Raw genomic sequence first — 26,718 nt, 5'->3', positions numbered from 1 at the left:
ATCTGGAGGCACCTCTTGAATGGTGTCCTGGGAGAGCAGGGAACGCAAAACTGGAGGAAAGAAGGCCATTTGGTCTTGGGGGGGGGAGGCATGTGAGGGACTCCTCAAAAGGGTGGTCTGGATTCCCACTTCATGACATAACCTTGTTTGATAATGGTAAGGACCCAAGAGTCCTGGGTAATCTGTTTCCACGCTGGGAGGGACAGTTGACAGGTGGAGAGAGTGAGTGGTAAATTGGTTTAGGGCCTGATAGTCACATACTACCAGGTTTTGCCTGAAAGGGCTGCTTTTGTGCAGGAGTAGAAGGAGAGGATCTGGAAGGGGCCTGCTTTCTAGAACCTTTTCTCCCTTTAGAGGAGAAATGTTTAGAAGGCCTTCTCACAAAGGTTGTCTTGACTGGGTAGTTCCTCTGGAACCGGGGAACAGGGGGCACAAAGATGTGCCTAAGGTCTTGCAATTCTTTTCCCTTTTCCGGAAGGGCCTTGAAGAGCTCAGTAGCTGCAGAGTGAACTAAGGCCTTGTTACCTAAGGGTGCATCCATAAGTTTTGTTTTAATATCACCTGGCAAAGGCTGCAGCCTGAGCCAAGAATATCTTCTTAGGACTGACCCCAACACAGCCGCCCTGGCAGAGGACTCTACTGCGTCGTAAATACATTATATGGAGTATCTGGTTACCTGGCTGCAGGATTTAAAAAGGCTAGCTATTTTGGACTTATTAGGGCAGCCTGGTAATTCTCCAAACTGCTTGATGGCATCTGTCAAAACAGCCAAAGAATACTTGGCCATATGGTCTGATAGTTAATGGCCCTAACGGCCAAGGTGGCAGAAGTATAAACCTTTTTGCCCAACCTCTCTAATCAGAGGGGAGCAAGGAAGTGGATGGTAGCAATTTGGAAGTTTTGTCAGCAGCCACAGAAATGGTGGACAGATCAGACGATGGAGCCTTGAAGAGGAACTTAGCATATTCAGGCACTTTGTAGAATCCGTCAGGGAGGTTAGGTGCAGGAGGCTGGGAGTCTGGAGACTCGGGAGTCACCACAAAGGCATCCAAAAAAGCAGGCTGGACAGGGGGGGTTGCAGACTGTTTAGGAGACTCCATTTGTAAGAGGTCATAATACCTTTTTTGTGTCTCAGAGACCTGACTGCAATCCCATTTGAAGTAATCTTGGGGAGACCATTGTGCAAATGAAAAAGTGATTTCTTCCCCGGGGGATTCTGTGCCACTGGACTCCTCCTTTGGAAAAGCATACTGCAGAGGAGAAGCAATCAAAGAAGTAGGTTAGAGATTAATCCCCAGAAAAACCTTCATCCTCAGGGGAAAGATCTTCCAAAGGCCTTTTCCTAGGAGGGGAGGAAGAAGAAGCCTGGACAGGAGCTGGTGTCAGACAAGGCCATGAAGGAATTAAAGAGGCCTTGGGTAAATGCCTGCCAGGAAGGAGCTTGTTCAGAGGGAAGAGGCAGCTGAACTGAAGAAAGTTTAGTTTTCTATTTCTTCTTTTTAGGAGCCTCCAAAAAACTGTGAAGAGTAGGCGGGCTGGATGTTGCGTGACATTCCACGACATCTGAAAAAATGTCTTCCTGGACCACAATCTGAGTAACCCCACGCGGGCCTTCAGAAATGATAAGCTGTGGTTCCCTCTGGGATGTGCTGGCAATTTCCTTTATGGCTTCCATCATGGTACCCATCAATGGAGGTTCTGCGGTTTCCAAAATGGCCTTGGGAGGAACACCCAGAGAAGAGGGAGCAGCCATAATTTCAGGCTGAGGTTTCCTGACCTTGTTGGATTGCGGCTCTTCTGAAGGTCTCGACGTCGGATCCATACCCCAGGCAAGGCACTTTAGACACTGATTCTCCAAGTACAAGCTAAGGGAAGCGAGGCAACTTCAAAGAGTTTTAGGGACGAAGGACTTGAAAATCTCGCATGACGTACAGTCGCGTTCTGGGCCTAAGCAGAATAGGCAGACCTCATGCAAGTCTTTATGTAGAATCTGCCTTCCACACTGACACTTGCCCTTCCTACATGACATTAACTCACAAGCAGAGTAGCAAAACGGGTAACAAAAAAACCCTAATGGTGTGATCATCTGAACTTTTCCAAGTGAGTGACGACCAGAGCTTGTAGTCAAACAGGCGGCAGAGAAGTTGAGGGAGAGGTGCATGCTGACATCCACTTTATACCAGACATCCACTGAGTGATGCAGGCTGACGCATGTACCTTCACAGTAGCATTTAACTTTGGTAAAAAGGCCGGATGTATGAGTCAAACAGAAGTGGACTCCCTCATGTTATGGACACTGCATCATATGAATAGGAGGACATTAGGGGAAGCCACCTCTAGTAGTAGACCCATAATGAGCGGTGTATCCCAAGGATCAGTCTTGGGGCCTCTTGTTTGGGATATACTTTCTGAGGTGCAAGGCAAAACCAATGGTCTATGGCTGACCCAAGTTTGCAGATGATTGCAATCTGGGTGCTGTCTTAAATTCTCCTAGTGATGTGAACATCCTCCAAGAGGGCCTTACCCAAACTAATTACAAAGCTTATGTATTACAAAGCTAATGTCTGGTGCCTAAGCAAGGCCTTAAACTGAATGCCAAGAAATGCATCATTACCTCCCTTTGGGGAAAATGGCATCCCCACTAATTATCACATTAATAACTACGTACCAAGCATGAAATCAGTCATGAGGGACGTGGGCACCCAGGTTGACAGCAACCTGACTTTTGACAACCACGTTGCCTCCATTGTACAGAAGGCTTTCTACATGGCCCACCTCATGAGTACGGGTATTTCATCCAGGAACAAGGAGGTCATAACATCTCTGTACTCCTCCCTTATAAGACCCATTATCAAGTACAATGTCCCCTTCGGCATGTACCTTGCCAAGCACATGCAGGAGTTGGAGAGATCACAGAGGTTTCTGACGAGGAAAATCCAGGGACTCAAACACCTGTCCTATACAAATAGGATAAAAGCCTTGTCCCACTACTCAGTCTCATACAAACTGCTCAGAAGTGACCTGTGTCTGGCATACAAGACCATCTCAGACACAGCCTTCATGGAGTTGCTGCACATCCATAAGTCAAACTTCACTCGTGCAAACCTGAATGCAAGGCCTCAACCTGGTCTGTGACATTAATAGAACCTGTTGATGGGACAGATTTGTGTCCCACAGACTCCCTATCCATGTTAACAGAGTACCTCTCTAGCCCTCTTTAACAGGAACCTGGACAACTGGATGGGAAACAGAAAACACACCCCATGGGATCCCACCTGTGTCCCTGCTGGACAGGGGAAACATGTGCTGATGCTGTGGGAACATGGGCATAATTCTTGGCAAGGCTTATAAGGGTCTTCAGGCCAATAGCCTAGCATCATTCTATGAACCTATAAAAAAAATGATTTTATTATTTCCAAATGTAAATTCTAATTATACCATAACCAAAATATTACGGTTAATGGTTCTTTTTTAATCCCGTATTTTGCATTTCATAACATATCTTGCATTTGCATAGTACTTAGCTAATTTATATGTGGCGTAGTGGTTACTTTCGATTTTAATAAAAAAATTTTTAGGGTTTGGGCGTACACATGTATATAATATACATACAGAATTTTATAAGCCACTTGAGGTCGTTCAACACAACGTGCTTGTCCCAGAGACGTCCCATACTCTAGAACAAACTACCTATCTATATCAAACAAAGCTCCTCATTAGCACACTTCAAGAAAAATCTTGATGATTGGATGGGAGATAGGAAATTCACCCCGGGGATCACTTCTGTGGCTCTGCTCGACAGGGGCACAGGAAAATAATTTTCTTGGGTGGCGAAAGCCAGGGTACCTTTTTGGCTAGGCTTATATAGGAACTAGGGCCAATAGCCTAGTATCTACCTATGAACCTATGTATTTGCTCTATGCAATACTTGGGTGAATTTAATTTTTGTTCAATCTTCATCAATTTTTATGAACTTTTGCTTTAGTAGGTGTATTCCTTTTAGGAACATGTTAAGTTTATTTTATTATTTCATTGTATTATTTTATAGTTTTACTAGCTTGCAATACTTCTACATAGTCCACTGTCTCTTTTACTTAACTATTGCCTGTTCAATTATTAGTACACTGTCTTGACTGGTGGGATTTAGTTATGTGAGACTTATTTTATTTAAATCTGTTTGGTAATTCTGCACCTTTATGTTCTGATGAAGTCCTGATCATAGTAGGGATGAAAGCACATGAAGGTTTAATTGTTGTATGCTTAACTGTTTTGTGCTTTATAAACTGTGCTGTGCTTTATGATGGTTTTATTACAGTTCCTGTTTGTCCATGAACAATCCACTGTGGCCCTTTCTCAGTCTGCTGAGTGATGATTCAATCTGGGAACCTTTTTGGTGGTTCACTATTTCATAAAGTGTTTAAATATGCTGGACGAAAGCTAGATCTGAATATATTGAGGTGGCAGTTAACCGAGAAGTTAATATTTCAATTAAGGTCCAAAATATATAGGTAAAGGAATGCCTGGTTGCGGCTGGGTTGTCCTGACTGGAGGATTTCTGTAGTTCTGAAGGGCACACTGTGCACACAGTGGCTGACTATTACAATAAGAATGTGAAAACTGTGGAATACAATTTATACTGACCATGTTGGCTGCGCTTTAGCTGAGCGCACAAAAAGCCATGTTCTAGCCTTTCATACTTTTAAATAGCAGAAGTGATAATACACTTGCTTGTCCTCTACTGGCTGGCCAGACAGGGGACAAGATGCTTGTATAAAAGCAAGCACATAAAACAGACTGGCATGGCGTGCAAACACTGGATGTGAATGTGAAGTTTGTTGAAGGCGTGACCTCTACAAGATTTATACTTACTGTGCTGAATATTCTTTGAGTGGACAAAAATAAAATAGAAAGGATTTCAAGAAATACTATTGCTAAAAAGCTAGGAAAAGAGGGAGCTTTTTCCAGTGCTGGTTAGGCTGATCTTGCTGAGGCGCAGGTATGACAAAGACTGAAGTGAAAGAGAATAAAAGTTGAAGAAAATGTGTAAACTCAAATGCTTTGTGATTTGAATATTCTGTTTGGATGGGACATTCCCTTAAGGTCTGAATAAGTTTGAAGTTGAACAGATAACTGGATAATATAAAATGTAGGATGTTTAGACACTGGTTTAAAAAGCACATAGTTAAAAGGATGAAAGCAGAGGGTGCGGGTAGATCAAAGATAGTAGCAAACTGGGAAAGTTAGGGGAAGTTTCCAGCAAAATTTTGCAGGACAAGTTAATGGCTGGATTTGCTTGTCTGCAAATTCAGGGAGGATTATGACAAAGGTAGACAGTTTGAGTCCTATAGGGGTGTGAGATTTGCTGAGGGCACTAAGAACCTCTCCTCTGCCCGTAGAAAAAGACCCAGATCAATACTCAAAAAAGGGGTCTCATCCTTTATTACTTCGGGTGAGGAATCATCTACCACGGACACAGAATCTACAATTAATTGCATCTCACCTGATTCCAAAAGAGGGCGCACATCCACTGACCCTTTAGGAACAAACAGCACAGAGGGGGGCGCAAACACAAGGGTACAAAGCTTAGAAGATCTCTTTCTCTCCATAACGAAATAGACAATGGTTTTACCAATATACATAACATATCTCAACATGTTTTAACATCTGATGAGTTAACACTACTTAATAAAGGACTTGGATTCATCCCTGGCTTTTTTGTTGACAAAAGTTCTTTTGCATCTGATACCATAGCATTTTGCAGAAAAATTAACCTTAAATTATATTTCAGGCAACAAGATCCACAAACCATATCTCAAAGATCTTCTGAATTCAAATTTCATAGATCTACTTTCCATCCACCGATGGATAAAAATGTGGCGGTGTTTCAACAAGCCGTGATTAAGGATCTACATTTTTATATGGGGACAGAGAATACTATAAGACATAACTTATCAACAGAACAACAAGCCCTAACTTGCCTCAAAAATAATACAAACATTGTCATACTTCCAGCTGACAAGGGCGGTGCTGTGGTTGTCATGGATTCCGATTATTATTGGGAGGAGGGAAATAGACAGTTCTCTAACCCTCATCACTACATGAAAATGCCCACTGACCCTACTTCTAACTTTAAAATAGAAATAGATCAATTTCTACAATAGGCGGTTGATCAAGGGATTATCACAGCCAACACTTTATCTCATCTGACAGTTTCGGATCCTGCCAAACAATATTTGTACTTGTTACCCAAAATACACAAATCTATTGACAAACCACCAGGTAGACCTATAGTTTCAGGGATAGGATCACTCACGGAACCCTTGTCAGCATTCCTTACTGAGAAACTTAAACCATTGCTACAACTAGTTAGAGCAAGACTCAAGGATACCACAGAATTTTTACAAATAGTATCGGACTCCCAGTTAGAACCACACTGGTTAATGTGCACTCGATGTCAAATCATTATATACGAATATTCCACACTGGGCTGGACTAACTGCACTTGAATACTGGTTGAACAAAGCTGACATTTACCCTTCTGGTACCAATACAATGCTCATCTGTATGGCTGAACATGTTTTGTCCAAAAATGTTTTTTATTTTAAACAGGACTGCTATTGGCAAATACAGGGTACAGCAATGGGTGCTTCTTTTGCACCCATTTATGCGGACCTTTTTATGGGGTATGTGGAGGAACATATCATTTATGATGAGCTTCATAATCTATACATTTCAGATATCGACATTTGGAGAAAATATTTGGATGACTGTTGGCTTATTTGGAAAGGAGGCAGTGAATATCCACATGAGTTTGTGGAACATCTCAACGGTAATATTTGGGGAGTGGAATTTACTGTGAATTATCTGAATGAGATGCATTTTTTATATGCGTCTTTACATCGTCAGGCAGATGACACCCTTAAATCATCTGTATACTGCAAATTCCCTCAGTATAACTCTTTGCTACATGCCAACAGTCTTCATCCAAGACATACTATTAATAATATTCCAAAATCTCAATTTTTACGCCTCAAATGGATATGCTCCTCCCAACCAGAATTATCACAGCACCATGAGGACTTGGCCAACAGATTTTTGGCAAGGGAGTACACTAAAAACAATGTCAGTTCAGCTATGCATTGGACACAAAACCAGTCAAGAGACAGTCTACTGCAATATCAACAGCATTCCAGCAAAAATCAACAGGACATCTTGAGATTTATTACCACATATGGGAGAAACACCGCTCAACTCTCAGAGATAGTTAACAAGCATTGGAATATATTAAAATCTCACAATGACTTGGATGACGTTTTGGGCAACAGATGTTCATTTTCATACAAAAAGGGAAAGACATTGGGATCACATTTTTCTTACTTTAAGAAAACAAAAATTAGGGAAGCAGTTACTCATCAACGAACTTTAACGGGGGACAAAGTAATAGGATCATATCCATGTGGGCATTGCAGCTTCTGTAACTATATGTTTAAAACTAAAACATTCACCAGTAGGAACACTGGACAATTATACAACATATATGAATTTGGCAACTGTAGCACGGACTGGGTTGTCTACCTAGCTACATGTACTTGCCAAGCCTTCTATGTGGGTCAGACTTAGAGACAGTTCAAGATTAGAGTGTCGGAACATTTAGGGGATATTAGAAATGCACGCATTACAAATGCTTTGTACAGACATACTATTAACTATGCTACAGCCAAATTCTCATTTATAATTATTGATCATATTAGTGGCAATCGGTCATTCAAAACAGGTTGGCACGACATACTCAATAACAAGGAAAGAAAATGGATTATTAAATTGGGGGGCCTTTTTTCCCCAGGACTAAATGATAAATTGTAAGTTTTCTATTCTATTAATCATATTTATTTGCACTTCATTTTCAGCTTGTTTGTGCTATTAGACACCATTATCAATTAGGTTCTGATTAATTATACTTCATCTTTTAACAATTATTTTGTATGGATTTATGGTAACTATTTAATTTTTTCATAAGACAGGAAATTATGTCATATTCTTTATTGAAACTTGTGTATAAATTACTGGCTCCTGCCAGGGTTTCCTTTTATACTACTGAAGAAAGCTATATGCTGAAACCGGTCTAGTTCACTTGTTTCTATAATAAATTTATTCATTTCAGCTCATCTTGGGTGCTGGCACTTTATTTTGATGCACAAATTAGAAACAAGCAAGAAAAAAAATTAAAAGAAGGTTGAAGAAGATGTTATGGTAGAAAGGAAGATAGGTATTCAGAACCTTCTGGAGAAGATGCCGGACGGTTAACAGAAATTATGTGAAAGAATGATACATCCAGCTTTCACCCTACACAGACTGCATATTAAATTAAGAGTTGTACAATGGCTTAATGATGTGCTATTCTAATCAGAGATGTATGGCCAGACATGATAAAAGAACGTCACCACAATTTTAAGAAGGAAGCTGTCAGCTTATGAAGTTGCATCAAAAACAATGAAATGTGAGTCCGCCAACATGGTCACCAAACAAAAACTCAGTATAAGGCACAATAAAACAGATTTATTGAGGTAGGTTAGCACTTTCGCAGGGTTACTACTTCATCAGACCAAAAAGATTAAAAAAATACATAGAATACAACAAATTAAAAATAAAATTTAACCAGTCGTCAAAGTCTACTAATAAAACAATAAAAGCTAAACAATCATAGTCACTGCCTCATTACCAAGGCAAGCTTAAGTGGCATTTCAAAGTTTAACCCTGGTGGTTTAGGGAATGTATTCTTGAGCACTAAAGTATATGTAATAGTGTTCCCACCAATGCTCTAGCCAGTCATGTTTTATCCCACCCAGGATATAATATATTTAGTTTTAGAGTCCTGCAATTGTTTTTTCCTAGCATCAGAAGGGGTGATATTAATAACCAGATTGAAATGTCTGAGATGAAATGGATTGTTTCTCTCCAAGCACAAACTACCAGGGTTAAACTTTGGAATTCCACTTAAGACTGCCTTGGTAATGAGGCAGTGATTATGATTGGTTAGCTTTTATTGTTTTATTAGTTGACTTTGATTGGTTAAACTTTCTTAAATCTGATCTATTCTATGTATTTTTTATCTTTCTGGTGTAATGAAGTGGTAGCCCTGCAAAAGCGCTAACCTACCTCAATAAACCTGCTTTATCGTGCCTTATACTGTGTTTTTGTTGGTGACCATGTTGGCCGACTAAAATTTCATTGTTTTTGATACGTTTTTTGATGCGAGTCACTTTAGCAGTTGGTTCGCTTTTTAAATTTATTAGTTTATGAAGTTGTGGTAGTATCTGTTTGGAACCAAATGCAGCTGTAGCTTACTATAATGCAAACACTGTAAACATGTTAACAATGAAGAATTTTCAAAAAAGAATGAGTTCAGTGCACAAAGCAAAAGTAACCACAGACAGTATATGGACAAAAGACGAGAGCTAAGTTGGCATATGGAGTGTGCTAATATAAGACAGAAGACAACAAATGACTAGTACATCAGTTTATTACAGGGGAACCCAAATTGATGGATCCTATGGTAGGATCTATCCTGATCACAAACAGGTTTTGTACAATGCTTGACACCAGTGAAAATTAAAAAATGTAGAAGCACTAGGAATGGGAACTTCCATACAAAGGCTCAACATTGCAAAAACCTCCCCAGCTGACCTGCCAAGTCAGCAGGTTGCATCAGCAGGTGAAACATAAACCAAAGGCTAAAGTCTAACCATGACCAATAAGCAAAAGAATCGGGGGGGGGGGGGGGTTCAATATCCAGCAACTCTAGCACAAGAGAACTGGTATGGTACCCAACACAAAAGTCCAGGCTTTCAGAACAGAAATAACTCCACTTCCAATAGAAGGGGGAAAAAAACAGTATCTCTCACCCAGATGGGAAGTCCCAGCAAACTAAACACCTTCACTTAGGAGGGTCCACAGCACTGCCCACGAGCCCAGATAATTTAAGAGAAGCTCACAAGCTCAACCCAAACCTTAGAAAACATGCACTCCTAAAAATACAGGAGAAATGTAGGAGGGAGGTCCACCACAGGTACTAGAGAAACCTTAGCTTCAAATTCCAAACACCCAGCATTGAAGAGTCTGAATATGGGAATGGCTAGATCCCATCAGCAACCAAGAGCATCAGATTGCCGGCAATGTAGGATGGAAAAGCATACGGAGGAAAAGGAAGCATCTTAACAGTAAGGCAGCTCTAGACTCCTATAGCCTAGGCTACTGCCACACGTCAGCAAACACACCCAAGTGAGTTTGGATTCCAGCAGAGGGCGCACCCAGCATAGTGTGTAAAGGACCTCAGCAAACACAGGATTCTAAAAAGTACCTGCAGCAAGTGGAGGCACTCCCCAAAGGACTACTACTACAGAATTCAAACAGTTCTACTAAAATTCCCCCACCTCCCCACAGTCATAACCCTATGGTATGGATGCCTGTGGGGTGGCATTTACTCCTAAAGTGATTATATCTATTGCCACTGTGAAATACCTGTGATGCATACTATTTTTCTCAGCTCCTTAACCCTGGGACCAAAGAAAGCCCATCCCAAATAGCAGCAAATTTCAATACACATTTCATAGCATAGAAAGCATACTCAATTTACTCAGTTCTTCCAACCATTCCTCAAACTCTCAACTTATGCACAACCCCAGCACCTCCAAAATTAAAACACAACAGCCCTCATCTTCCCATCTCTCACAGTTGCATCTACATCTCACCAAAATCTTCCCCTCCTTACTCTTCAACCTGTGCCCACTCACGACATACATACGTTACTCCTCAAATTAAAACCTTGTTCTCCATCCTCTGACAAACTCCCACCAGAGTACTTAAAATTAGCCGCCGATGCTATAGTTATCCTGTTAGTATACTAATCAACCAATCCCTCTCAGCATCCTACGTTCCCACACTATGGAAAAAGATCCATAATAACCCCCTACACAAAGATGGCAAGTGCTATAACATTACCGATTACCACCCCATTACTATATTATCTCCCTAGTCCAAACTGTTAGAAAAAAAACATACATAAACAGCTACTTAATCACACCCTACAAAAAAATCTACTCAACTGCACCAAACACAGCTTCAGACCTTCACATTGTACCACTTACTCTCATTCCCAGATACAGTCAACAAAGCCAGGGATGCTGGATTACTAACATTCGTAATATCTCTTGACCTATCCAAGGCCTTTGACACCATTTCCCACCCACAACTACAACTCCTCCTTTAAACTTGGTCTTTCCCCTTCTACTCAACTATGGTCAGTTACTTAACAGGCAGACAGTGCATAAAATGGCAGGGAACCCTCTATCTACCTAACACTGAAGTTCCTCAGGGGTCCATTCTCGGACATCCATCTCCAACATCTTTAACAATCTTCACTTTCACCTCCCACCAAAGCTCCCTAATACATATGCCAACGATTCTATCATCTCCTTCTCCAACAACATACAACACCTCCAGGCTCTAACCCAAACTGCCTTCACTAGACACCTGGCTAAACAATGCACAGCTCCTGCTGAACCCAAATAAAATGAAACTCCTTATTTTCACACCCAAAAATCTCTCAACTGACTAAGGTCTTTTCTCTAAACAATACTCAACTAGAAGTTGTTTCCCAAGCCAAACCACTAGGAGTAAAGTACAGTTGTGTACACTTACCATAAATGTAGATTTTTCGAGTGTATTCACTGTTGCAGTCATTACATTTGGGTAATCTGCTGGCAGGTTACCCTCAGTCGGCCTGAATTCCAAAGTCTTGGGTCCTGGATCGGTTGCCGTCTTCTCTTCCATGATGTTAGGGGTATAAAACATGCAGCCAACACCATTTTCTTTAGTTTTTCTTGTCCCCGATGTCAGGTGCCCCCCAAAAAGTAGCAATATGATATATATATATATATATATATATATATATATATATATATATATATATATATATATATATATATATATGCATCAATATAAACTTTACCTTCATCTACAAGCAAATACACCACATAAGTTGTAGAAGATAGAGAAGGAAAGATAAACTGTAGAATGACAGGGGGATGGTGGGAGGGTAACCTGGACTGCAACAGTGAATATACTCGAACATCTACATTTATGGTAAGTGTACACAACTGTACTATGTTCTTTTTGTTTCACTGTTGCAGTCATTACATTTGGGTAGAATCCCAAGCTATGGCTGGGAGGCTGGAGCTAAACAGCATTAGGTGTGGCTATAAGGCCCTGCAGCACTGCAGTGGCAAAGCCTGCCCTGGACTTAAGAGTAGAGAGGCAAATGGTAATGCTTTGTAAAGGTGTGAACAGAACTCAGTAGCAGCCTCTAGAATGTCTTTGGTTAGTACTCCTCTGAGAAAGGCTGCTGAAGTAGCTGCAGCTCTGGTGGAATGAGACCTAATGCCCTTGGGCACAGATTTACCATGGTGTAAGTAGCAGAAACGGATGCAGTGGCTTATCCACTTTGAAATTGTCTGCTTTGAAATCGCCTTTCCTTCTGATCCTGCAGCATATGACACTAGTAATCGCTCAGTATTTCTTAGAGCTTTAGTCCTGTTCAAGTAGAATCTTAGCTGACTGTGTACGTCCAAGGAAAGCAGAATTCTCTCCCCTTTGTTCTGCGGATTTGGATAAAAGGTTGGCAGATGAATTGTTTGGTTAAGAGCCACACTGGAAACCACCTTAGGCATAAAAGTAGGATTTGTCCTCAGAGACACCCTGTCTGGGTAAAATATGATAAAAGGCTCTACAGCCATGAGTGCCTGTAGCTCTGAAACTCTTCTTGCTGAAGTAATTGCTAGTAGCAGAGCTGTCTTCCATGATAAGAACTTTATATCAGTGGTAGCAGCTGGTTCAAATGGAGGCAGGGTGAGCTTTTTTAACATAATTGGGGTCCCATGCAGGTAATAGTGATCTTCTAGGCGGCCTTAAATTTTTGGCTCCTCTAAGATACTGCATTAGTAAAGGATGAGAAAAGATTGGTGGCTCTGTATTGTAATGAGCCAAAATGGCAGAGGCATGGATTTTGATTTATGAGAAAGATAAGCCTTTGTCAAGCATCTCAGTTAAGTATTGTAATATCGGAGGAATATGTGGTTCTGCTGTATCAGTTCCTTGTGCTTGATTCCAAGCACAGAATCTCTTCCATTTGTCAGCATAAGATTTTCTAGTACTAGTAAATCACCTCCACTGGAAACACCGCAAAAACCACAGTAACTCAGCAAGAACAAAAAGCAAGATCGCAGGACTCAGCTCCTCGGAAGAAAAGTTTATTCAAACCACAGATGTTAAAACATAGAATAAAAAACACCATTAACGCCTTTTCCAAAAACTGTTGAGCACACAGCGTTTTCGTCAAATTAAGTTGACTTCATCAGATGACCAGTACCATTTTTTGACTTCCTTTATATAATACCATCTATTAACTCATTTGTTTAATTGCATAAAGTAATCAATTAATTGGAACATCAATTCATGTTTGTATATAAACCTTGTTCTTAAAAACTGAATGAAAGATATACTTAAAACACTTAAAACTTTAAAAACACATGTTATGAGATTTAAAAAAAAAATTTTTCTTTGCACTTAGTACATATTATTTCATCCTATAACCTGTTTGCTGATATCCATGCCATAAGTACCTTGCTATTTAAGTTAATTTACCATATTTAATAATAAATAAACTTTATATAAAAAACCTTTTTAGGGAATATAAAAATATGTGAATACATAAAACATTTATTACCAAGGATGATGAATTGATTTGTATATATTAAGATATAAAGAAAAAGAATCGAATTTAGGAAGATGAAAAAACCACTACATAATTGGGACATCTAGTGGTGAATAACAATATTACACCTTAGCTTATAGTTTAGCTGCTCTTAACCTTAAAAGTGGCAGTATGGATATTTTATCATTTAATCCAGGAAATTTGTCTGAATTCAATGAATTATGTATTCACATATTTTTATATTCCCTAAAAAGGTTTTTTATATAAAGTTTATTTATTATTAAATATGGTAAATTAACTTAAATAGCAAGGTACTTATGGCATGGATATCAGCAAACAGGTTATAGGATGAAATAATATGTACTAAGTGCAAAGAAAAAAATTTTTTTTAAATCTCATAACATGTGTTTTTAAAGTTTTAAGTGTTTTAAGTATATCTTTCATTCAGTTTTTAAGAACAAGGTTTATATACAAACATGAATTGATGTTCCAATTAATTGATTACTTTATGCAATTAAACAAATGAGTTAATAGATGGTATTATATAAAGGAAGTCAAGAAATGGTACTGGTCATCTGATGAAGTCAACTTAATTTGACGAAAACGCTGTGTGCTCAACAGTTTTTGGAAAAGGCGTTAATGGTGTTTTTTATTCTATGTTTTAACATCTGTGGTTTGAATAAACTTTTCTTCCGAGGAGCTGAGTCCTGCGATCTTGCTTTTTGTTCTTGCTGATTTTCTAGTACTAGGCCTTCTGGCTTCCAAAATGACATCCACCACAGCTTTACTGAGAGGTGGTGTTTGTATGTTTACATGATTAGCCATGCTGCCAGGTTCAGAGTCTATAGTTGATTGTGCAGGATTTGACTGTTTTGCTGGGACAGTAGATGTGGTCTTTGAGGCAAGGTCCCTGCTGGGCACCGAGACAAGTTCCTTAGGATTAGGTACCAGTATTGGCGGGGCCAGTCTGGGGCAATTAATATCATCTTTGGCTTCTCTTGTCTGACTTTCAGGAGTACCTTGGGTAGAAGAAGCAGAGGAGGAAAGGCGTAAACTGATCCAACTGAAGGATAGGGTGTCCACTTTCCATGCTTGTTTGTGATAAGTCCTTGTGCAGAATCTTTTCAGTTGATAATTTTGAGGAGAGGCAAATGGCTCTATGTCTGGGCTCCCCCATTTCTCTGTTATCATGTTGAAGACTTGTGGATTTAGTTTCCACTTGTGAGGATCCATAAGGTTTCTGCTCAAGTCTGCCAGAGTGTTTTGTTTTCCTGGCAGGAATTGAGCTTGAAGATGTATTTGGTAGGTTAAAGCTGTGTCCCACAGTGCCATGGCTAATCTGCAAAGGGGGCATGAGTGTGTGTCCCCTTGCTTGTTTATATACCAGATGACTGTGGTGTTGTCCGTCTTTATCAGTAGTTGTCTTTATCAGTAGTTGTCCTGGATGAAGTAAGTCCTTGAAGGCTGTTAGGGCATTTTGAACAGCTAGCATCTCTTTCCGATTGATATGTATATGCATTTGTTTTGGTGCCCATATGCCCTGAATGCATCTTCCTGCAATGTGTGAGTGAAGGGCCGTCCCATGTTTTGGTGACAGGCCTTTGCCACCATAGAAACTCCTGTTGCAGGCAGGGAATGAGAGGAATCATGGTTTCCAGACTGTGTGAATGTTGACTCCATAAACTTTTTAGGTACCATTGAAGTTTCCTCATATGCAGTCTTGCATATGGAATTAGTAGGATGCAGGATGCCATGAAGCCCAGAGCCTGCAGAATTTGTCTTGCAGAAGACTAGGTTTTTGTTTGCCATCAATTTGAAGTAAGTAGTCAGTTGCCTGTGTTTGTCTGGCGTGAGGTAAGCCATCTGGGCACTTGTATTCAAGCTTGCACCCAGGAATGTTGTCTTTTGAGAGGGTACCAGTTGTGATTTCCTTTCATTTATTGTGTACCCTAGGCATGTTAGAAGCCTTTTCACAAATGCCAGGTGTCGAAGTAGAGTGTCCTTGTCCTCTGCTTGAATGATACAGTTGTCCAGATAAGGATATATTTGTATGCTTCTTTGTCTGCAAAATGCAATTACTTGTGCCAGGCACTTTGTAAAGACCCTGGGCGCAGTAGATAAGCCAAAGGGCAGTACAGAGAATTGGTAATGCATTAAGCCAGCCTTGAAACTGAGGTATCTTCTGCACGACTATCTTATTGGGACATGCAGGTATGCCTCTTTTATGTCTAAAGTCACCAGCCAAGCATTCTTGCCCAGTATGGGCAGAAGCTGCTGTAAAGTCAACATTTTGAATTTTGGAATGTCCAAGTATGTGTTCAAAATCGATAAATCCAGTATTGGCCGCAAGGCCTTGTCCTTTCTGGGTATCAAGAACAGTCTTGAGTAAAAATCTTGGCCTTTTTCCTGTTCTGGTACTGTCTGAATGGCTCCCATATCCATGAGGGAAGTAACCTGTTTCTGTGCCTCTGCCCACTGATTATTTGGCAGATCTGACCATCCATTTGCCATTGGCAGAGTGTGGAAATGGAATCTGTATCCCTGTGATACGATGTTTAGTACCCATCTGTCCTGGGTTGTTAACTGCCAATTTTGAGCAAAAAGTGCTAATTTTCCCGCTATGGGTGCTGCCAAAAGGTAAGTGCTTGGTGTAGGCAGAGGGAAGTCATCAGGATTGCTTTCTGTAGATTTGCGCTTTATCTCCTCCTGATTTGGAGGTGGATGCAACCCCATTGCTTTGACCTGTATGAGTCTTGCGCCTGGTATCTGGAACCCTTAGGGCATCTGATTTGCCCCTATGAGCTCTGTCTGACACAGAAAAGCACCAGTTTTTTTTGCAGGCCAGTGTCTACGGAATCTTGGTGGCTGCACTTGTAAGAAGTCTTTAACAGCTTGCATAGACTTAGCGTTGTCTTCCATTTTCTTTAAAACCTCTTCTGCCTTAATACCAAACAGAGAATCATGCTGTAAAGGTGCATCTAGCAATTTAGCTTTGACACGATCAGGCAAATTTTGTTCCTTTAACCAGGCATGCCTCCTAATCACAGATCCAGTAACTGCGGCCCTGCAGGAGGCCTCTAAAGAATCAAAACCACATTGCAAAGTATGCTTTCCTACTTGTTCAGCTGCATGCAATAATTCCTGCAATTCTTTATTTTCTGCACATTCTGAAATCAACATAATTTTCTGTTTCAGCAATCCCATAACATGTTGTTGTTGGTACTTAAGCATATAAAATTGACAGTTTAAGACCCTGATTGCCAAAGATGCAGATGTATAAACCTTTTTGCCCCATCTGTCCAATGCCCTTGAATCTCTGTCAGAGGGGGTAGGATTTTTTGCTGTTGAGGCCTTAACTCCCTTTGGACCCTGTGAAATAGTTTCAGGATCAGCAGCAGGCTTTCTAAATAAAAATTTATGTGAGTCAGGGACCCTGTAATATCTGTCAGGCTTACTGGGAGCCGGAGGTAAGGAGTCAGGGGTCAAGCTTGACTCCAAGAACACATCATCCACAATGTCTAAAACAGGGGGAATGGCTAAAAGCTTGTGCTGAGGGAGAAGAAAATCCCTGAGCCTTTTTTTGACTCTGAGAAGTCTTGACTCTCCCAGTGAAAATGCTCCCTCAAAGTATGCAAGGTTTCTCCAAATGAATAATCCTCAGGAGGAGATGCAGATGGAATACACTCCAGAGTCCTCATAGGGAGGTATAGATAAATTCCTGATCAGAAGAGGAATCAAAAGGAATAGAAACCTGATCTGAAGATTCATAATCAGTGTCTTGCCTAGGCCTCTTATCTGGAGGGGGAAGGGTGCCCCTGATCAAGATAATAAGGTCTTCAGCCATTTTGATAATCTGTTTTTTAGGCATAGAGGCCTGTGCACGTGGCTCATGCATCGTTTTTTTTAGTTTTAAGAGTTGCTTTGGTTTTGCAGCTGTAGTCGGCTTGATATACAAATGTTGAGGTCTAAATACACCCTCAGAAGCCGGTGCCTGCTCAGCGGCTCCAGACCCATCCGAGAGAGATACATCCATCGGCCCAATACCTTGAGTATCTTGCGGCATGCCAGACTCCACATGGGTGTCGGTAGAGGCCTGCGACTCGAAGGTAGCAAGTATCAGGGGCTGCAAAAGCACCTCACTGAGTACCGGCGACTGTCTTAGGAGAAGCTTTGTCATCGTTTTTGGATCTCGACTGCCTTTCTCTGTCCTTTTCTTTGCGTTTTTTATGTACTCCGGTAGTCTGATTGCTATCCGATGACATTTATGTTTAGTTAAATCTGTTCCCAAAATACTTTGATGCAAAAATATACAGACGCTTAATAGTGCTTTGGTTAAATCTAGCACAAAACCGACAGCCAGGCACGTTGTGATCAGGGCCTAGGCAAGGAATACAGTATAAATGGAAATCCTTATGGAGGTATTTGCTTCCCACAAGTAATACAATTATTAACTTTTTCTGACATCGGTAAAAAGCAAGAAAAAAGTTTCCCCAACGGGGTACTTATCTTTAGTGAAGACTAAGGTTCTGAAACTCAACTCGAATATTTCAGTACTCGGCCGACCGGCACTTGCAAAATGCTTCTGCTTCGGGCACCGTGCGGCAAGAACGACTAAAGAAAATGGCGTCGGCTGCATGTTTTATACCCCTGACGTCATGAAAGAGAAGACAGCAAACGACGCAGGACCCAAGACTTTGGAATTCGGGCCGACTGAGGGCAACCTGCCAGCATATTACCCAAATGTAATGACTGCAACAGTGAAACACAAAGAACATCCATAGAGAGAGTAAGCCTTTTCTTTGATCTACATATTCAAAATGCAATCAAAAAAACTCGCGGCAAACTAGGAATGCTATTCCTTCACGAAAACTTCATGGACTCAACCAAAAAAAAAAAAAAAAAACACACCCTGGCTACTAATCTGCTCCCATCTCTCTTCTATGCTGCTCCCATTCTGTCAAACATTCAGATTACCCTAAAAAACAAATTGAAATCTTGCTACAAGATTGACAAATTTGTTACAAATGCACCCCATAACGTACACCACTGCAAAGTTCTCAGAACCCTTCACCTAGTTCAAACTTCCACACCTCCTTGACCACCAACTCCTCAATATGGCATGCAAAGTTATATCTCAACCAAATACTTGCCCAGCACTTAACTCATTCCTCCAAGCAACTAATAACCCTACATAGACCAAACAAAAAAGGCAGACAGTGTCTACACCGCTAGACTGTAGCTAAACTCTGGAATGCCTTACCAGCAAACAGAGCAATAGCAAACCACAAGAATTTTAAACTCGCACTACAAAACCACCTCCAAGACACAAGCACCTGCCCCTGTTCCAAAAAGACTTAGCAACCCTGTTCCAACTGACCTAGCCACCCCTCCCCCATCCCACCTTCCACTCCTTTAACTCCTCTATACTTTCCTCCTCCCCTGCCCCTCCCCCCTTTCTTTTTGTCCTACTTTAAACCGTACCATCCTTTTCCCCCCTCTCCCCTCCTCTAAAGACACAGCTGCCTGATTTGAGTCCTAACCACAAATATTAAGCTCCATTTCTCTTTTCTAACTAGCTGCTAGTCTTACTAATGTGCATTAGCTAACCTTTACTTTCTTTTAATCTCTTTTTACAAAAGTCTACCTGCAGCCTATGTAAAACTCTTTGCAGACGTCCTAACTACACTTTCTTTACAATGATTACAATCAGCCTACCAAAAATTGTAACTAAAAAAACTAACTGAACTAACCTATTATCTCTGCATTTCTTGTTTGCAGAATTACTGCTGTAAATGAAAATCAACAGCCTATAGGTCAATAGGGCTACCTTGTAACTTCGTAAGCTATACACCCGCATGTAAATGCAATGATCACTGTACTTAAATTTAGTCAAATGTTTTTACATTACATTTTGTCAAATGTTTTTACTTTGTGGAGTTTTTCTCTCTGGGCCTCCTATGAAAATGGGTTCCTGAGCCAGTTGGACTTTCGCAGTCAACACATGTCAAATAAATAAATAAATCATAAAATAAGTGCTAAAGACAAGGCTTCCAACAATCCAAACTTGGACCAATACAAAATTAAAGAACACCAACCTCTCCAGCAGCAAGTACTCCACAGCTTTTTAAGAGAAAAAGAGGGTGTAGTGCTCAGAACAAATAGGGAATATAAGACCCTGGTTGGAATAGTCTTCCCTGCCCACCACAGGCAATTGAGTTTGGGCCTGCTCTGCAACTCCTTCACAGGGCGTAGCAAAGAATACGAAAGAACGGCATGAGAGCAGTGCAATAAAGGAAGGATGACCTCTTCTACTGCCAGATATTGAAGGACAGCTATCCCACCAGTAAGAAACAAACTGCCCCCTATCCTGTGTCACAGGAGAGGCAGAAAAATCAGGGGGTATTGAGAGTTCAGTTGGACTATGGGCAGAATCAAGTGGGGCACTCATGACCCTGCTGTTACAGTACTTACAGGACCTTGTTCTTCTATTAGAGTGAAAAGCCAGATAGTGAGAAAAGCACACTCCAGGATGAGGAACAGACCTACCTGCTATCAAGGAAGGTATTTAGCACAGACTGGAGCCGCTGTCCAAAAAGCCTTCTCCTGGCAAAAAATTAAGTTTCAAAGAAGCAAGCAGAAGGCTGTCCAGGCCATTCTCTCACAGGATAATCAAAGTAATGACACCCACTGCAGACACAAAGTGGTACCCAGGGCACAGTACCAGTGGTAGCATTACTATTATTCTAAACAATAAAAAGTAATTTTTCTGATCACAAAACACAGATTAAAAAAACTTCAAAGTAAATCTAGTTGCATGCAAAATATTTACTCTGTATATGGAGACTGCTCTCAGTGGAAATGCAGCAGAGCTGTTAAACAAGTGAAGATGGCATCTCAAATACACACTTTCATACTGCTTAAAGCTTACTGTACCTTGAAATGCATTAAACAAACAATGAATTACCTTATCTTATCTCCACCCCTGCCCCCCACCAAAAAAAGGCTAATAGCTGTGGAAACAAGAAGCCTCACATTCAAACTGAAGAAAAAACAGGAAACATTGATTGGGGCACTTACATATATCAAAGACAGAGAGAGAGATAGGGACAGAGACTTAGAGTTTGTCGATTTTTTTTCTGAACGCACAGCGGACTGCATTCCTGGAGAGAACTCGAAGTTCCACTGCCTATGACACTTTGCAACTGTTGCTATATTTACAAAGTCAGCGGTAGAAAGAACTTAAACAAATGTTTAGCTACTGGCAGCAACATCCAGGGATGCACCTCATAGGCTGGCAGTTGGGGTGCATCTCTCCTCACCCCTCTCTCCCATAAAGACCAAGGAATAAAATGGGATCCAAATGGCTGCTATTCAGGGATGAACTCCCTTATTTGAGAGCCAAGGTGCAGAAGATTTACCTCCAGGAAGCACGTGTGTTAGCAAATCTTCCAACTAAAATCTTAGGTGAAATTCTGATCCACCTACTAAGCATCTAGAAAGGCTCTCCCACTAGTTCCATGAAGAGTCTCCTTCTACAGTATTCGCACTCAAATTCAGAAACACGGCTGGAGAATATCCAAAGGCCACATAAATGCAGAATGTTATTTTTTCACCTTATCAAAGAGCTACATGTGAGAAAAGGGAACACAAGAAAATTGTCCAAATTGCTTAAAAAAGGCAGACACAGGGGAAAAAGTAAGCAACTCATAAGATGAATGTAACAGTCATTACAGACACTTATTTATCTCTGTGCATGAGAATGAATGGGGAAGACTACAGATGTTAAGGGAAAATCAAAACCAACCAGACAACCCACTGTGGAGAGAATGCAAAGTTAAACACTCATGGGAAGGACTAGATCACAAATAATTATGGTTAGTCTACATTCACTGTACTACTGAGTGCCATTTCATGCAGTGCATTACAGACAAGTTTGTATTTATCTAAAATTTGTTTTTAACATTTATAAGGAAGCTGCCAGCATCTCTTTCCAAGTTGTATGTTTTCCCTTTTGAGGAGACTAGAGTCTTTTGCACCGTGAAAGACATAAGCAAAGCAGACCTCGTTTACCTAAAGAAAACATGAGATAAAGTTGGAATAAATATAATATTACTTGCAACAGAAAAGTGCATCAACCCAGAACCTAGAGTTGAGCAGTAATTACTAATTCATGGCCTACTTTCTGATCACCAACAGGTAGGTATGTAACAGTTAAAGTTCCTTGTGTAATGTCTACCATACACTGTACTGCCAATAAGGGCATGCAACATGTGGGTGAACACTTTTACAAATGACTAACAAGAAGGAAATATGAAATACTGCCCAGTAAAAGGCAGAGTTTTCTGCATTCTAACATCTCAGGACACTGCTGCAGTGTCTACTAATGTTCTTCTTTCGGCTTTTCCCAGTTAGGGGTCGCCACAGCGGAACTCCAGTCCGCTAATGATTGGCAGTAGATTTTTACTGTGCCAACCCAACGCCCAACCTTCAACGAAGGCATGCACATTCATACATGTCTTTTGAACGCCACTCGACCGCGGGAAGGACATGCAGACTCCACACAGAAGGCGCTCCAGCCGAGAATCGATCGGGAGAACCTCTTGCTGTGAGGCGACAACTCTACCACTGCACCAGGTTTGCACCCATACCAGAATACATTTCTTTACAAGGAATGCCTGACCTAAGGAATCTACAAAGGAGATCACCATCAACAACAGACTGTTCACAAGCGGATGACTGCAAGGTGCTTGAATAACGTCACCATACAGACAAGGTTAAGTATGAATGTTGCGCTAAAGCTGTCATCGCAAGAATGCAACATTTGGTGAATACCTTGGGTACTTGCTGCTAGCACAAATGGAGAACTGCAGACTAAAACTGCATTTTTGTACTTAGAACTTGGAATACTTTTGAGCTGGAAAAACAGACACAAATTCACTGTTCCTATACAAGCTCCTTGAGAGAAAAGGAGGAATGAATAACCAAAAAGATGAATAAGTTAAGGACACTGACACAATTGGAGTAGGTTGACACAGGGACTATGAAAATTATCTTTTTGCAAAAATGCAGATAATTACCTAAGAAAATTCTGTTCCATCTATCCTAAACAATAGATATCCTTGCAAAGGTTTTCCAGAGGGGGAGAGATGCATAGAAAACACCCTTGAGTATCCCTGGCTCATACATTCAGGGTTACTCTCAACATAATTTTCAAGAAATTATAGCCTCTGAAGATATTACAAAGTGTGCAGATCTTTGCCCTTAAAAGTTTGTTCCAAGAACTGCCTTGGCCTCTAAGAAAGTTGAGCCTCTAACTAAACTCTTAAGGTAGAAGACTAATCGGTTGTGTAAAATGGAACCTTCTTTTATTATTGCTTTTATTAGTATAGTTTAAAGACATAAATACTAAATAATTATGCAGTTTCTTCTCAGTCTTAACTTCATTCTACATCAGAACAAGAGAAGCAGCTTCTGACCTAAACAGAACTCCAACCAAAACAGCATGATTTCTGATTTTAGCCATTACATTTAAAGGACATGCTCACACCTTAGGCCAAACCTTTCTTCTTCCACTACTGAAGACCCAACACAAGCTAATGAAAAACTCTGTACAATATTCAGCTTTGTACAGGTGTACAAGCCTAGCAGAAGTCATTCTAACAATGATTCCTGTAACAGAGAAATTAATGGCTCATTCACATCATCCTAAAAATGGCAAAAATACTAAATTATTTAATATTCTAAATAGGTGCACTACTGAACTGATGAATCATTGTAAATATATCATAAATCCCTATTGGCAGGGCTAATTTATAAAAGTAATCTCTTACCATCATCTGCTACTTTTAAATCAATAATCTGAGCTACATTAGGAGAATAAAGCTTGAAACTGCTTGCACTAATTAGTCCCATGTTACTTTTCAATTTTTTTTTAAAACACTCAGAATTAACATACTACTTTGAAAACAACTTCCTTAAGATTTCGCATTCTCAACTAAGGGAGTTTTGCTGAAAAACATTAACACCGTTCAATACAGCTTATGTAAACTTATGAAACATCTCTCCTTCTCTGTTTAAACATTTAAACAGTGCACCACTCAAAACGTTTGGACAATAAATCAATAAAAGAACTAAAGATGGCATCTTCTAGAAGAAACAAATCATCACTCATGCAGCAGCTGAACCGCAGAAACAATTACATTATAAATAAAATGGGTAATGGAAGTCTTTAGAAATAACATTTTTTAACAAAGAATTGTCAGACTTCATGTGAACCTTTTACAAATTCAGTTAATCTAAACAGTGTGTGTAGAGACAGTTACAATACTCATTAGAATCACTCCTTTCAAACAAACTGCTTTAGTCTAAAACTCTCATTAGAAACTGCTGGTCAATACCTACCATCCAAAGACCAGCAACTGTACAGGTTTTCCCTTCAGCAGAACAGGGATACACAAGAAAGTTTTCTTATCATTAACTTTTGAATTCTTTCTGCCATGTTGCAGTACTTTAAATACAAACATTAGATATTTTCAAATCTATAAATTAAGTCAGAATGACAGCACTTCATAAAGATGTCTACAACCCACAGAATAGAATAACTATTTAAAATATTTACTAAAAAGAAGTCGCTGAACAAACAACTCATACAGCAGAAATCATCCTTACTAGAGTTAAACTAGTACTACAAATAACCCAACTAATCTCAACCCCTTCCTCTGGTTGTACAATAAAAGTGAAGTAAGAAAAGGATAAAGTAGCTTCTCAAACTTCACTACGGCAGAAATGCAAGTCTACATAAAAACATATCCCAAAAGAAATACTGTATTACTCAGTATAAGCAAGGGCACATAGCAGTTCTAGTCACCAAAAAGAACAGAGCCCTGTTCAGTGAAAATAAGACTTGTACAGTAGCTACATATACAAATTGTCTTTACTGTGAACATGGGTACACTGGAATGTCACTAAACATTTTTTGGCTAGCTTTTGCTGCTAAATCCATATGGCCCAAAAAGGGAGAAAGTGAACTAATATCCAAATAAGTAAAAGCCTTGAAATAACACTACACTAAAGTAAACTGTTTTACTCAAAGCCTCAAGGTTTATATATAAAGGATGAAAGGAAGGAAACTAAGCATAAGCAGATGGCAATCATTCATCACAGAATTTGTTCCTTGAACTACTGTGCAGTGTAACAAACATTTAACTACTACAAAACCTTCAGGAGGTAGCTTAACACCTGTCGCCTTACCCACCCCAAATCGTCTAAAAACAAATTTCCTTAAATTGCAAATTCTGTTAAAAAAACTCTCAAGTTCTCTACCCTTATAGGAAGGGAACAAAGGCAGATCCTCTATATCAGAATGTCCAGATAATTTGAATGTCATATGTCTACACTGCCCCTTATAAGACAGTTAAAACTGAGATACCAATGGGAATTTATTTTTAATTGTACTGCTAAGACTTATCAAAAACACTTTATTTGACTTTGCTGTTGAAAACTGAGTGAGTAAAAACACAAAGGAGGTATTCCTGTTAAAAGTACAGTTTAAAGAAAACAATAAAACAATTAATCAAGAACCCATTTCTTTAAGGCCTTCTTAAAAGAAACCAGCCAGGGATCAAAACAAAGAAAATGAATGCATCTCCTCCGATACAAAGCTTTACATCAACTTATTTTCTCTACCCTAATCTGTTAATCAGAAGTTCATTTGTATTTTCATGGGAGTGAAGAGCATTAAAAACAGCAGCCAAACACACAAGCCAGAAGCATGTGAAAATATCTACGACTCAAATTATGCAAACCTGGAAAATCGAAAAAGAAAACCTGTTTAAGAAGGGTGCCATTTATATATACCAATTCTGATTTACACAGTGAAGAAAGGGCAAAGTCCAAGATTTTGATATTCTGAGTTTTAGATATTTTGTCTAGCAGCAAATTTTAAACATCTTGACTTCAGATCAAATAAATGTAACTAATGTAACTCGTATACATACACATGTGTGTGTGGGTGTGGGGGTATAAACTTTTGAATGAAGATCTTTGTCTTACTTATAGTACCATTAGTGACCCGGATGTCCAGGACCACCTATATCTCCCTCAACTCTCATATACGCACCAGTATTAGTACCAATGACCTAAATCTTCATCAACAGACAAACAGTATGAGGACCCCAATATGCAAAAATGGGGAAAAGGGGTTGTGGGTGGATGGATAGCTTTATAACCCAGGGTTTCCCACACTTCTAGAATAAACAACTACTGCATGTTAAGCATTACGACTCACTATTTTCCTTTAAATATAACCTAGATGAACGGGATCATAGCCACAAATTTACTCTGCGACTGACTGGTATAGCCTCCAGGATTGAGGAGGTGTTGCAGTGAAAGGTCATATGAACACTTAGTCTTGGAATCTCTCTCTCACACGCACAGACAGATATTCCAGTCTAAACTGCTTTTAAACAAATTTATACTGAACAGTACCAAGCCTCAAGAATGGTAAAGGCTACAATTCTATAGACTACTGCCATAGATACCGACTAGACAACTCTGTCTTTTCAAATTGGGACCCCTCCCTGCAGCCTAGATGTGCACTCACTTCTCACAGAAGTAACATTTATCATCAATGAAAGCTTGCAGAAAGTAAAGTGCAAGAAAAATTCTGAGACGGATGGGTGCCAGGTAAACAGGCCTATCCAGGAACGTAGCAGAGAGACAGGAATGGGGATACAACAAACCATCAATAAAATAAAAAGGTAAAATAATCTAAGAATGCCACCACTGTAAGATGTGTTTTGGATAAATTTACACCAGATTTTCAGCATAAAATGTACGAAAAAGAATACTTGCAAAATGCAATCTTCAGCTAAAAAAGCAGCAATCAGCAGATACCCTTGAAAAGAAACCACCACAAAAGCATCATTTGGAGCCAAGCCTTATTCAGAGTC

The 26,718-nt window shown here is 40.0% G+C and overlaps 1 protein-coding gene across 3 annotated transcripts in view; it reads right to left on the bottom strand.

The window, feature by feature from the left end:
- ARHGAP17 (Rho GTPase activating protein 17) overlaps positions 1-26,718 on the bottom strand; it is a 1,246,301-nt gene that overhangs the window by 696,648 nt on the left and 522,935 nt on the right. The window lies entirely within an intron of this gene.

Source organism: Protopterus annectens, chromosome 12.part0 (assembly GCF_019279795.1).
Source record: "Protopterus annectens isolate FY-2018-M chromosome 12.part0, PAN1.0, whole genome shotgun sequence".
Lineage (NCBI taxonomy): Eukaryota > Metazoa > Chordata > Ceratodontiformes > Protopteridae > Protopterus > Protopterus annectens.
Note: the sequence above shows the minus strand (reverse complement) of the source record. Positions and strands in the feature narration are given on the sequence as shown.